We start from the raw sequence: 15,543 nt of genomic DNA on the forward strand, positions 1-15,543 counted from the left end.
GTGTCTTATTTATTTCACTCAGCATGGTGTCCTCTGGATTCATCGATGTATCTTAATTATATACAATTTTAATTTTAACAACTTTATTCATTATCTTCAAAGCTGTCTTCAACAGTAAAAGTCTCTCTCCCTTTGAATGAACAATTTCATCTTTTTACTAATAAGGAGTTGGATAAAATATTTTAAAAATGTGTCTCACCAAGAACCTTGTCTATATTATGTAAATTAGATACTTCTGAATATCTTTTTACCTTTTTGCTTTTTGATATTCTTCCTGTTCTTCTAGGCTAGTCCCTCCACCTACAGTTGTTGTTGTTTTTTTAAATAGTATTAAATGCTCTTATTAGAAAACAAGAAAGACAAACCATGAGAGACTCCAGACTCTAGGAAACAAGCTGAGGGTTACAGGTGGGAAGGGAATGGGGTGACAGGGTGGCCAGATGATGGGCATTAAGGAGGGCACACATTGTGATGAGCACTGGGTGTTGTGCGCAACTATTGAATCATTGAACACTACATCAAAAACTAATGATGTACTGTATGCTGGCTAACTGAATGTAATAATAATAAAAAAAGAAACATTGAAAGTAATTTTTCTTAAATGTTCAACTCATGAAGCTTACCAGCAACATATACAACAAAACAGCAAAAACAATTCCCCCAAAAAGTATTAGTCAGGAGCTAACAAAGTTGAAGGTAGAAGTTTATGAAATAGAACACATAAACACACAAAAGAAATGATCCATATAACCAAAATAGTATTGTTGTTATCAGATTTTACCCAGGAAAACAGAGCCCTGGCGAAGTAGTTCAGTAGAAAGACTTTAATTTAGGGGAGGAGTTATAAGAGAATGGAAAGGGCTAAAAAGGTCAATGGGATATTGAGTCAACCCAGAGATTAGCAGTGAGGAACCCACTGTGGACTATAGGGCTAGGTGGGTAGAGGAATGGTTGATGTTATCAGAGAACAACAAATCAGACTATTTTAGTTCTCTTCATGAAGGGAAAATAACTCATTTTGAAGAAGCTACTCGAAGATGGAAAAAATTAAGTATTTACTTTGGTCCTTGAATCTCCCACTGGTACTGCACATGGGGGAATCTGTTCAGAAGTCAGTTGTGAAGGGATCTAGGGAAAGATACCGTGCTCTCAGATTCATTCTCCACTCTTCTTCAAACAAGCAAATGATGAGGGTACCACCCTCCAAGGTTTATGACCTCTTGAAAGTCCATGTCATGATTAGTTCTTTAAAATGCAAATAAAATTATTTTAAAACTTGTGGATAAATTGGGGCACTTCAGTTTCTTGGACAGTTAAGCATCTGCCTTGGGCTTAGGTCATATCCCACGGTCCTGGGAATGAGCCTGGCGTCAGCCTCCCTGCTTAGCGGGAAGCCTGCTTCTCCCTCTCCCTCTGAAGCTCCCCCTGCTTGTGCTCTCTCATGCTCTCTTTCTCAAATAAAATCTTTTAAAAAAAATTATGGGTAAAGATGGACACACCTGCTCAATTTCAGCATGAATCCCATGAATAAAATTTTTTTCCCCTGAGGTCACTCTAATGTCTCTAGACCATCACTGAGCTAAAACTTGATCTTGCCTCTGAGATTTAAACTTTTATATTCTGCTTATTAGAACTTTTGGGGGGAGGGTATGACAAAGTACATGCAAATCAACATGTTCAAAAATAAACTTACCTTATTTCTAACACTTGTTCTTCTCCTGGGTCCATTTTTATTGCCATCCACCTAGCTGACCCAGTGAGAATCATGGAGGCCACATTCTTGACTCCACCCTCACTGTCAGTTCTGGGGCCTTTTAATAAATACATCTTGTTGATTTTTTTTTATGCTAACCAGGAATGTTTTATAAACATTCCAAATAGGATTAATTTGATCAACCTTGGTAATTAAGAGAGAATTAAACCCTTCATATTTTTTTAAAGTACTTGTTACAATTAAGCAATGTGTTGAATGCACTCTATCTCCTGTACTGCAGGTCCTCCAACGAAAGCATAGCATATTCATCATTTTATCTTCTGTTGCTAGCACAAATCTTAGCATGATTTTTTGTGTGAAATTAGGTGAGTTTCAGTTTCTTTCATTTTCATTTCTTTTTTTTTTTAATTTTATTTTTTATAAACATATATTTTTATCCCCAGGGGTACAGGTCTGCGAATCGCCAGGTTTACACACTTCACAGCACTCACCATAGCACATACCCTCCCCAATATCCATAACCTCACCCCCCCTCGTTTTAATTTCTTAAAGGTTATCTTTATTTAATGCCCTTGATTCTTTAGTGATATTAACATGTTACATTTCATCAGGTTAAAATTGTTGGCAGTAGGTAATTTTGATCAGCATAAAACAAAATGTAAAGTGAACATGATAAATCTTCTAGTTTTTCCTCCAAAGCTCTGATAATCTCAGTTTGGCAAACAAATATATTGACTAGAAAAGAACTTCCAGCAACAAAGAAGACAAAACTATCAAGGCTCATCGACTGACATATTTTATTACAAAAAATGAAAGATATTGTGTTGCAAACTCTATTACTCCAAGTAAAGATTGAGTCAGAAATATATGATTCCTCAAATTGTGTAAATCCAACCACAGGCCAAAACGGAAAAAAAAAAAAAATGTTGGGTGCCTGGATGGTTCATTTGGTTAAGTGTCTGCCTTAGGCTCAGGTCATGATCTCAGGACCCTGGGATTGAGCCCTGCATCAGGTGTCCTGCTCAGCAGGGAATTTGCTAGTTCCTCTGCCTCTGCCCCCTTCCCCCGCTCAGGTGCGCACACACACTCTCTCTCTCTCTCAAATAAATGAATAAAATCTTAAAAAAAAAATTGTTGACAACTTGTAATAGACAAAGGAAAAGTTAACAAATGCTAATTACATGATCAATTTGTTATTTCTACCTTGGTGTTTATTACGTTCACTCATTATTTATAAATTGCCATACTGAGGATTTAAAGGTCTTAAAACAAGAGAGAATATTCCAATAATCCTGTGGGGGGGGTGTGAAAGTACAAAGCTCAAAAACATAAAAAGGTAGAAATGGAAATATTTATACCAAATAATCTGGGCTAAGTAGTGCTCCAAAATGAACTCAGAGCTTCCAGGCAAGCAAGGTCTGAATTACTTGAAAATCACTGAATGTCTCTATTATTTGTGTGTCCTGAAAATAAGAAATAGCATGTTCTTTGCTGCAATGAATGTTTGTTTGATTTCTTGTTTGTTGCTATATATCTCTTTCTTAGTATACTGACTTGGAAAACGAGCACAATATTAGGTACCTCATGGTAGTCTCCTGAAGTTAAGATTATAGAACAGAGGCTGTAACATTTTAATTAATAAACGTTAATTTTAAATTAATGTAATTAGTACATGCAAAATATTTGAATCCCTTTTAGCAAATCAATGTCTGGATGTAGAAAGAATAAACAATTACTTAAGTAAGAGTAAAAGAATCTGAAAAATGCAACATGGTATGTAGTGAAAAAATTGTCTTATTCCTCCGTAGTTCTTTAACTGCTGCTTCTGTTCATATTGTCTTTCTGGAACACCGTCATGTATCACTTGAGGTGTTTTTCTCACCTAAATTTCTCTCTCTCTCTTTCTCACTTTGTCTTTGGTTTAGTTATGTTCTACTGATGCATCTTCTCTGTCTAGTCTGCATATTAATCCATCGAATCAGTTTCTAATATTAGATACTATGTATTTCACTCTGACATTTTCATTTGATTATATGTAAAAGAATTTCAACAGAGAAATGGGAATCCATATAAAATAAAGCCCATCTTTTCCTCTATTTTCTTAATATATTATTCAGTTATTTTATATAAGTTCCAATTATCTGTTAATATTCTTCATGTTTTTATATATGTCATCATCTTTTCCTCTACTTTTGAACATAATAATCATAGCTTTTTAAAGTCCATTAACTGGATATAATGCAGGTTTATTTCTATTATTTTTGCTTTATTGTGTTTTTTTTGTTGTTGTTATCGCTGTTGATTTTTATGAGGTATGTGGTCCTAGCTTTTTGGCTTGTCTAGTAATCTTTGAGTTAATACAAGTTCTTTATAAAAAGATGAAGGAGCTCTATATGTTACTTTGTTCCAATCTTCTAAGGTAGTGGAACGGTGACTGCTCACTTTCATACTTCAAGGACTGTGTGACTCAAGATTCAGCTGAATCCGTGGTAAGGCATAGAATTGTTCTGGGTACCTTTGGTTCTCCATGGTTTTCAAACGGAATGGTTTTCATATTCTTTCTGACCTCCCAGAAGTGAATGACCATAAACTTAAGTATTTTTCTTTCCAGAGTCTGAAAGCTCTGCTCTTTGGTTTTTAATTACCTGGATTGGGCACTCAAAAAATTAAGCAAATATAGATGAAAAGGACTATGTGATTGAGCCACCCTCAACCAAATCTTCCTGAAAAACTCTGATTTTGTCCTCCAACAGCTGCCCTCTTTGGGCACAAAATCTTCATTTTTTTCTTTTGTGCCCAGATTTATTCAATGCCTACCAAAAGCAGCTAAAGAAATTAGTTCAGCTATTAATATTTTTCTCCTTTGGAATCTCATTCCCTCCTCCACTGTCTTCACAGCTCCTATGGCTGGCAATCAGTTTATATTATTTTATCTGGCTTTTCTAGTTCTTGGCAGAATATTGACCTGCTTCTAGTTATTTCATCCAAAACAGAAATAGAAAAAGAGAGTCCTTTTAACATTGGATTTTCTAATTACTTGTTCCTGGCATATTGCTATCAGGTTGAATTTTATTGTTATTTGATTATATTGACAGAGATTTTTCTGTGAAAAGATTTTGAATTTTTTCTATATTCATCATTATCACATGATTTTTCTCTCTTAATGTGATTTGTATCGGCTGATTTTCTAAATAAAATTAATTTTTGTATTCTTGGAAAAATCTATATTCAAAACATATAATACTTTTAACACTAGATCTGTTTCTTAACATTTGATTTTTTTTAATATATTCTAATTCTTTAGGCATTCCCCAACCTTTCGTTTTTTGGTCTCCCTTTTAACTGTTTGTTATGTATCATATTTATTGCAGTGGTTTTAAAATCCTGGTGAGCTAACTTCAAAGTCTGAATCAAACCTAATTTAGTTTGTGATAGTTAGATTTCTCTTTATTTTCAATGATGTGGGCCTGTGTTTTTCAACATGCTTATAAGGTATGGGCATCGTGCATAAGAATTAAGCAGGCTCTCTGGACTTTGTGCATGAAAATTGGATAGGCTCTCTATGCTGCCATCTCGAAAGGATTTACACTTCCTCTGCCGGGCAGGTAGCATGACGACTGTTTACTATAATGCAGGCAGGACGTGTGATGAATTGGTGAGTCTCATTGTACCTGTGATATTTACCTGTGCTACATGCCTGGTAATTTACTGTTTTTAACTAGGGCTATCTGTATTCTGCATCATATCTCTCCCTGTTGTGTCTTAACTTCTAATTTGGCTTCCTGAGACCAGTATACTCCTCTTTTCAAGTCCTTTTTGCTTTGCTTTTAGCTTCCCATGTCATGTGTCAAATGTCCTGAAGAGGGAAACACTGTGTGTGCTTAACACACCCTCAGCCTGTAAATGCCAATGCGCTTTTCCTCTGGTTTCTTCCATATACCCAGAATTGGCAATTATTTGTAGGTCTCCATCCAGAAGATGAAGAAATTGACTCCCTTTCTGAAGTTTTTTGTTCTCTCAGTTCTGGTTCTCTTTTCTCTTCTTTTCAGCAACTGTCTGCTTTCTCTAAGCATCTTACGATCATATTTTATACAACTCTTCTATTTCTTAGTGTAGTCATTTGCTCCTAGCTATACCAAACTTCTAGAAATTTGCTTTTAAAAATAAATACAAATTTTAAAAATATTTAATTTATTTATTTGTCAGACAGAGAGAGATAGAGAGCTCAAGTAGGCAGAACGACAGGCAGAGGGTGAGGGAGAAGCAGGCTCCCTGCTGAGCAAGGAGCTCAATGTGGGACTTGATCCCAAGACCCTGGGATCATGACCTCAGCTGAAGGCAGACGCTTAAAACACTGAACCACTGAGGCATCCCTAAATACACATTTTAACATTTTGAAACTGATTAATAAACACATCTATCCAATTTTAGTAGAGGAATTTATTTGAAATAAGGAGATAATTTCTTCAACTCTTGATTTTATGAGAAAAAGTTTGATTTCAACTTGATTTCTTTCAGGAATGGTCACTGGGTTTAGAAAGGCTTGGTCGATAGTGTTGAACAACAGCAAAAACAATAATTGGGATATTGGTTCATTGTCTTCTGGCTTGCATAGTTCAGAGGAGAAGTCCGTTATACTGATCTTTGTTCTCATGTCAGTAATGATGTTTTTTTTTTTTTCCCCCTCTGGCTTCTTTTAAGATTTCTTCCTCAATACTAGTATTCAACATTTGCTTTCAACATTTTTATCATTTATTCAACATTTGTATCTTTTTAGTTTTCTTGGAAACCAAGCAGAATAAATCCAGTGAACTTCTTGGATTTGGGGGATTTATAGGTTTAGAAAATTTTTGTCAGGATTTTTTCAATTCTGGCCACCCCTGCCCCCACCCCGGCCCGATCTTTCACTCTGCCTTTACTGTCTATTGGGTTCCAGTTACCTATAGATTAGAATGCTTGATTTTCCCACATGTCAGACTCTGTATTTTTCTATTCCTTTTCTCTCTCAACTGCGGTGATTGGTTTCTACTGCCGTGACTTCAAGTCACTGAGCATTTCTTCTGAAGTATCCAGTCTTCTCTTCATCCCATCCAGTGAGTATTTCAGTTTCATTTAGTTCTTTTTTTTTTTTTTTAATCATCCAATTAGCTCCTCTGTGTATTCATGCTTTCTTTCTTTTCTTGAACATAGTTAATAATAGCTGCTTGGACTTGGCTTTCTGTCAATCACATCAACACTGTTTTTTTTTAATGGGATGTTTTTTCTCCTGATTGTGAGTCAGATTTTCTGTTTCTTTTGTAAGTACAGTGATGTTTGATTTGATGGTAAACATTGTGAATTGTAAATGTTTTGGGTGTCTGGATTTTACTGTTTTCCTTAAAGAGTATTGAATTTATGTCGACAGTAATGTAAGTTCTTTCCCATGGAGATCGTTTTAAGTTTCTTTTAAGCGCTCTTGATGAGTATTTCCCTAAGCTGCATCTTCCTTAATATTCTTTAATCATGCTACTTCAAGGTCTTTTCTCTTTCTGTTCTTCCTGCTTGAACGAAGCCATAAAATATCTGGTAAGCTGTCTGAATTTGTACAAATCCTAGTCAGGGAACCAGCATTAAAGTATGGCTTTCTGGTTCTAGGCCTTGAAATCTTAAGAAGCATGCTGTTTGTATTTATTTTATAGAATCAAATGGGTTAGCGTGATCTCTTCATTCAGGTTTTTGCTTAAATGCCATCCTATTAAACAGGCCATTCATTAGCCATGTGTTTGTTAGCTTATATCCACCTTCGCCTGTCAGCATGTAATCCCCAGTGAAAGCAGGAGTTGTATATGTTTTATATTGCTCTAGTTTCAGACTTAGAATGGTTATGTTCATCATGTACATCGTTATGTACATGCTGAGTATATGATCGGTATTTGGTGAATTTCAAATACATATAACAAACTGAGCTGCCATGTGAATTTGATATTGGTATCTTAATTTCCCAGGTAACATATTAATGACTAAGGAATGTAATTAATTTGCTCTAGATTATAAGTTAAGTTAGGAATAAAATGAATAGAGATTTGAATGTAATTCCCTATGAATTAAAATACCACACCTTTACCCCCTATTGTCTTCTAATATAAATGAAGTTGATTTCCATGGATGAATTGTGCTACCAGGAGTTCTCTGCTTGCGTGGTTAGTGTCTAGTAGCCTTCCATTAAAAATGCATCATAAATGCATCATCTCAAACTTTTATAGAAAAATTTGAAGAAATTAATGTTCAGTGTTTTAATTTTGTTTAGTTGTATTTTTGGTCTCTGTCTATACAAGAGGTATATGTATACACAGAAAGATATATGCAAATATATTATACACACACAAATTTCTATTCAAATATATATAACTGTTTTGTTTCAAAGCCCATTGAATTAAGCCTACACCATAATGCATGGAATGTGCTAGAAGGCTTTGGAAAAAGTAGGGAATGATGAGAATATTCAAACTGGTTAAAGCAGAGGCAGCACAGAGTCCTGCACGTGGCAAAACTGGCAATGATCTCCTTGATTTTAGGATGGTACTGTTCTAGAGAAGCCAGTTCTTCTGGCATCATGGATCTCAGAACTCCCACATTAAAAATTAGTAAATAAATAGAAGCATATTTATTGTTAGCGTTCTAGGGAAAGTGCCAAAAACAATGTCTGAATGTAATCACCATTAGCAGATCTTTTTTTTTTTTTTTTGGAAACATTTTCTATTACTACTTAAATCCTACTCAAATAGACACTCAATTTTGATTTCCTCTCTTTCCATTTATTAATCAAGTGGGAGTATTTTGAAATATCTCATTTGTTCCCTATCAGTTTTGTTCTGAAATATACATATTATTAAATGTAATATTCTCCACAAGTTTTATTAACAAATAGGTTATTCTTTTATATTACAGGAAGGGTCTTATATTATGTCATCTCAACACAGGGTCTTCCATACTCAAAGATTACATTTGTATAATAGTCCATTTTGCATGTATCTTTCACTATACTGTGCAAGTCCGTGCATGCCTTGTTACTGCTGTGAGAGTATTGCTGTCTTAAAGCAGTTAGTCGTATCTAATTACCCTTCCATAACACCCTGGCATCCAGCTCTAGTACCTGTGTGGATCTGAAGTTTGGTTTAATTCAAGGTATTATCAGGCCGTTGGCATAATCCTAATTGAAAAATTTACCTCATGATATATAAAATAACTATGGACCGGTAGTGGAAAGGTAAATGAGAAAATAATTTCTCTCTTTATCCATCTCCTTTAACTCTCTAGAGTTTGTAAAATAATACCAAACTTCTTTGTGTTTTTAAAGAGAAAATGGAATGCCTATCTGAATAAAATGGATTTTATTCAAGGCACAGTGTACCTTTTACAGCATCTCATAAGTACTAGTTATGTGCTACGGGCATATTAAAATATAGGTTTGTAGATACCAGTCTTGAGTCCATTTCAATAGCAGTCAGTTATCATTTAGTATTGTGGCATGTTCAAATCAGAGCAGAATTTTCCAGTCAGTATCAGTGATGAGAAGGGAATTAAATTGAAAAATCTGAGAGCAACTTTAACCAAAAATTATCAGATGTAGTTAGGAACACTGGGTCTTTTCTCAGAAGGGTGAGCTATTCTGATATATAAAACCTAGAGGAGATATACTATGTATGTATGTCTATGTGTATGCATGCATTGTACTCTGAATAATGCACATTATTCTTGTCAGTTATCGTGGTATACAAAGTAAAAGAGGTTTAAAATCTTTTTCTAGTAAGGTAAATTGATTGCCAAGAATGACAACTGTCATTGGTAATATTTGTTTTGAGGTTGTTTAACGATGATACATCACCGTTGTAATTCTTGCTTTTGTGATGTTTTCCAGGGATGGGAAACAAGCTTCATGATAGAGCTATTTTTTTCTCTCACCTCAATATTCAGGTTCTCTGCAGCATCTTTTTTGCCATTAAATTGAGCAACTTTCTTCAGTTCTTTCAAGGCCTTCTCTAGTTTGCCAGCTATAATCAGCCAGCATGCAGATTCTGAAAAAAACACCTGTATGAAGAGTGGCAGACATGTCATCAGAGGCCAATCCTATTTCCACATTTGAACAATTAGCCTTTTTATGGCATTATTTAATTTTTATAAATTTATCTATATTGAATCTCCAGTAAACCCACTACTTTATTATGTGAAAGTGTTTTCACAAAGCAATGTCTGATAGTCAAGTACATGTATACTTTATTAGAATAAGAAACAAGAAATAGAAACCCTTAAAATCTATAGGTTTTCAAAGAGGACATTTAAACATGGTAAATAATAGTTGGAAGTGCAAAGTTAACCCTTTCCAATTTTGTTTTCTTACTTGCTGCAAATGTCTTTCTACTGTTAACATGAAAAATAATGTTCATAACAAAGGGATTGCTTATTCATCATTTTTTTAAAAGATTTTATTTATTTATTTGACAGACAGAGATCACAAGTAGGCAGAGAGGCAGGCAGAGAGAGAGAGAGGAGGATGCAGGCTCCCTGCAGAGCAGAGAGCCCGATGTGGGGCTCGATCCCAGGACCCCGGGATCATGACCTGAGCCGAAGGCAGAGGCTTTAACCCACTGAGCCACCCAGGCGCCCACTTATTCATCATTTTTTAACCACTTATTGGTTAGAACCAGAGGTGCACCTGTCCACAAAGTAACCACTTATGGCAAAGAATAGGAAAACACAAGGTTGATGTCAGTTTAATAAATTAAACCAATGAACATAATTGCTTAAAATAGTAGATACTAAAATGCATCTTCAAATTTCTCTAAATCCAAGTCCTAGTATTTAAGTATTTAAGTCTTTTCACTTCACCTATTTATTAGGAATAGAATTCGGTGGAGTAAGCTTATAAGTTTGGCAGCTCAAAAATGGCTGCAGAGTTCTGGGCACACCTGGTAAGAAATGAAGACTGATCTCTTCCCCTTGAATCTCCACAGGATCTGACAGTTTTGTCTAATGCCATATGGAGGATATTAGCTGTGCCGGCTTCTGAACCCAGACCTTAATAGACTGCCACGTTTTGCTTCCTGTCTCTTAGAATGTTCACTTTGGGGAAAGCCAACTGCCATAAAAGAAGTCTGAATAACTTGAGACTGTCATGCTGTGAGGAAGCCCAAGCTAGCTCTCTGGAGAAGCCTTGTGAACAAAGAGATGCTCACCCACCCCCTACCCATTCCAGCCATCCACTCCAGGAAGATATATGAGTGAAAGGGCCTACAGATAATGGTAGGAAAAGAATTATTATTCTCTCCCGTCTCTCTGTTTTGAATCTGCTGGGAATTCTTGCTTGGGGTCTCTAATATGATGCGGTTAGACCATGGAGAGTTTATTGCAGAGTAATAACCAGAACAGTGTGGCAAATCTTTTGTTATGTCCCACAAATAAACAAAACCATAAAATAAAATTTAATATACTGCAGAAATAAACAGGCAATATAGGGCACAGAGATGACTAATCATAGAATGTGCCATTCTTGAAAGATACAAGGCAATGCAGACAGTAAAATCTGGTCACTGCTGATGGACAAGGAAAGAGTTGTCACGACTATGGGCTAGGATTTTGTTGGAATCCATTCTACAACTGAAAGGGGGAAAAAGAGTTTTAATGGACAATAAAATGGGAAGCATTTAAAATATTTCCCAAATTGGAGGCTGAGAACTAAAACTAACTTACAAAGTACAATGTTATTGCCAAGTATTGTGCCCAGTGCTATTACCATAATGAATCTTAATATACAGTAAACTTGGAAAGTTGGAGCAAGTAATGAGCAAGTTCCCAGCAATCCAATAATCAGAGAAGAATATAGCAATATTTGTTTATGGCCACATCTAGAGAATAATAAATTGAGTTAGTAAATATTAAAAAAATATTGTGTACTTGTAGATAAAGACATAAATCTTACCTAGACCTCCTAAAGATGATCCTACAAGATCTGGTTCTTGCCTCAATTGTTACATTTATCAGACTAGATGGAATTGTTCTAAGAATAGCTCATATTCCTCATGAAAATTTAAAATACTTTCCATCAGAAATGATATTAGAGAAGCAACATTCAGTACAATTCCTGGCAAATTTTAAGCACTAATTAATCATCTGTTGTCCTGAGATACTTACAAAACAGTCTTCGTCTTAGATTTTCAAAACGGGATCATGGTTTCATAATAATTTTTCATGTTTCTATTATGTTATTTCTTTCTTATAAAGGGGGTTCCGTTAATTAACTTGATTCTCTGTGTCTGAGTATTTCATCACAGATTACAACTTTGCAATGCTGGAGGTATTTTATTTATTTTATTTCTGTAGTGTTTGCGTACCTACTGTATCATATTCCTCCCATCTCCTGTACTTTTCTCTATCAAGCCATTTCTCATAAAACCCATTTCCATTATTTCACAGAAAATATCAATAATTTTCTGTTGTACCCTGGGGCCTCAGAAGACAATGAAATCTCATTAGACTGTCTTTCAAAGGTCTTCAAAATCTGGGCATTTTACCTTCTCTAACATTATACCTTTTATGAATGGTATGCAGTTAACTTATGTCCTTTATGCTCTTTTTCCCTTACCTTGAGTATACCTTTCTCCGCTTATTTACTGATCTTAGTTCCACTACTAGGATTTTACTGTAATGTATCCTACATTATCAGAGTTCTTCTACATATTATTCTTCCTATAATTAAAGCTTCAGATGATCTTCTTAACTTCTGAAAGTCTGTTCTTGCTGATTCTAGGCCTTATTCTTTCTTTGGAGCTGTTTATCTCTATCCAGTTTGTACTGCTCATTTAAAATTTTCCAACTCTTTTAAAAAAATTTAAAAAATATAAAATTTTCCAACTTTTTTTCATTTGCTGTAGATCTCTTTCTAACCTTCAGCATGTGGAATAATGATCTTAAAGAGGTTGTTTATTCATTACTTTTTAATCATTTGTAGGTTAGGAGACTCACCTCTCAGCAAAGTAGCCACTTATTGGTGTTCTGATCATTTGCCCTGACATAAATATGGATTGTGACAATGACTTGAGTGACTGTTTATCACACACTAAATCCCACTGAAAAATATAAATAAAAACAGCAGGTTTACAGAGAAACTGAATGAAGGGACAGAATTGCAAGGTAAGTATTTGAGAGGCAAACTAGCTATCTGGTAAGACATTTGGATTTATTTAGTGCTTTAAACTAAGACTATTAAATTCCAAGTAGTTTGCCAGGCACTGGAATTAAAGCAGAGACCTAGAAAGACTGTCCCTGCTTTCATGTTTAAAAGATTCTGGGAGGAATCAAAGATATAAGACAAATTAAAGCTTGAATACTGAGTCCCAGGAGTAAGTATAGAATGGTATGCGATTGTAATGTGCCTAGAAACCCTATCACAAGTGGCTATTTAAATCAAGATTTGAAAAACGAGGAAAAAATACTATGTAAGCTTAAATGAAGAACTGAAAATTATGGGCAGAGAAATAAAATTTAGTCACTCAAGAATAAGTGGATTACAGCACTTCAGAGAACACGTAAAGTTGAGTACAGATAGGTACAAATATCAGGGAAGATATGGAAATGACAGAAGAGCGGAGAAATCTTTAAAGTCATATATCATGTAGGAGCTCATAATTCTGGATAGAGACTTGAGCTTATATATATAAAAAAAAACAAACCCAAAAAACAAACACCAACCAACCACCAACCAACCAAACCAAAAATACAGTGTACAGTCCTGAAAAATCTTCAAGGAAGAGGTATAATATTTCTGTTTTCGGAATAATCCCTCTTGTTGCAGTTTGGGAAATTATGTGGATAAGGGTTCAAACTTCACTGTTGGGAGAATATCACGGCGATATAAATGAGAAACACTATTGAGACATATTTGTAGGAGTTGAGGTATAACAGTTGATGAATATTTTATTTAAGTTCTTAATTAGATGATATTTGGGGAGAATTTGAAAATAAAAATATGGAAAAGAAGCACAAGTAATGAGTTTTTTATTGGATAAATGTGTTCATGTGCCATTTCTATAGAAAGTGAGCACTTAAGGGGCAAGTTTGGGGAAAGATGATGCTTGTGAAGCATGTAAAACAAATGTTTTCATAGATTTTTTATTGGTTTTTCTTTTTCATGTTTTTCTTGTGTATTTTTAAAAAGATTTTATTTATTTATTTGACAGACAGAGATCACAAGTAGGCAGAGAGGCAGGCAGGGAGAGAGAAGGGGAAGTAGGCTCCCTGCTGAGCAGACAGCCTGATGCGGGACTTGATCCCAGGACCCTGAGATCATGACCTGAGCCGAAGGCAGAGGCTTTAACCCACTGAGCCACCCGGGCACCCTTTCTTGTGTTTTAACACTAGAAAAGTATAAGATTTATTTTCTTAAATAAATTAATGCATTAATTAAACAATGAAAAAATATGAATTATCAATCATTAAAAAGAGACTCCAAATTTATTATGAAACTAAACATGATATCCAGAAAAATGGAGGTAAGTTACAGATTTTATATGCTTCAAAATCAGATTATACCATTAACTTTAACAGTGGCAGCAGATCTAGTGGTGGGTCATGAAAAATGAAAGTATTCCAAGATGATAGAAATCGAGACACACAAAATATATGTCATGATATATGAGTATCAGTAAGTCAGGGAAATAAGGAATGCTTTGTTTTATATTACTATTCATACTAGAGCTCGTGTATGTTTCATATTTTTCTGTTAGACATCATGTTTGTGTATTTATAACCTAGCATAAGCTCTCAAGTAAGAACATGGCAAATGTGTACCAAATCAAGGACTTTGATCTGTTTGGAAATATATGATTCCATAACCTTTAGTCTAAATCAATGTTTTCTATGTTAGAAAAAGTAACATATTTTATGGGTGATAAATACTCAGAGTTCTCTTTTCTTATTTTACTTATTACTCGTGAATTATGTCTTATAATTGAGTGCATTGAGTAGATTTACTATAGAACTATGCCCTAGAAAAGTTTGGTTACTACTTGTTTTCATGGTATTTGTGTCATATCTTAGTCATAATACTAGAGGTGAAAATGCTTTCTTTGTTCATAAATCCACCCATCGAAGCATGGTTCTGCCTCTAGCTCACTGGTATTTGTGGTGGACACACTGGAGTCTGAGAGTTTTCCCTGTGTTGAAATCGATGGCATTGTTCTGGTTTGTAGTTTTGGTCCATGGGAATGGAGACCTTCAGGAGAGCTTCCTTTGTTAAATTCATATAATTGCTGGTGACAAACGTGGCATTGTCAAGGAGATGTGTATAGCAACGGTGAGCAGGGATGGCTGCTGAAAAGTTTTCCACAAAGTTGCCAGTATTCGTCAGGGTATTTATCAGTGAGATCAAAATGCCTAAAAAACCTGAAATTTTCCAACATCTCCCACACGTTGTAAAATTTGAGCAAAGGCCATGATGCTTGAATCAGGACAACAGATGAACAATTACTTTACCTGAAAGATATCTCTGCTTTATAAACACATAGATCTAATGGCAGTTTTTCTTTCAATTAACCAGATCTTAAAATATTTATTTCCCACATTGAAAGAGGAAAACTTACATCAGCTTTGTCTAAAATGATAGTAAGAGACACTGGTGGGACAATGGATATGGGTTATTCCATTTCACATAGGTAGAAACTTTTAAACACAAGACATCTAGCAATGGGAAAAAATGAATTCTAAAAACTGGCAATTGTTATATCAATACACGGGTTCTCTTTGGAGATTAGATGTATCATTAAGTCATTTTTTTCATGTATTCAATAATTCTGATA

At 34.9% G+C, this 15,543-nt stretch overlaps 1 long non-coding RNA gene across 1 annotated transcript in view; it reads left to right on the forward strand.

The window, feature by feature from the left end:
- LOC125098494 (uncharacterized) overlaps window positions 1-15,543 on the forward strand; it is a 610,756-nt gene that overhangs the window by 298,774 nt on the left and 296,439 nt on the right. The window contains exon 4 of the long non-coding RNA XR_007126846.1: window positions 10,806-10,993. This is a non-coding gene — a long non-coding RNA (uncharacterized LOC125098494). The remainder of the gene's footprint in view (window positions 1-10,805; window positions 10,994-15,543) is intronic.

This window comes from Lutra lutra, chromosome 4, assembly GCF_902655055.1.
Source record: "Lutra lutra chromosome 4, mLutLut1.2, whole genome shotgun sequence".
Taxonomy (NCBI): Eukaryota; Metazoa; Chordata; class Mammalia; order Carnivora; family Mustelidae; genus Lutra; species Lutra lutra.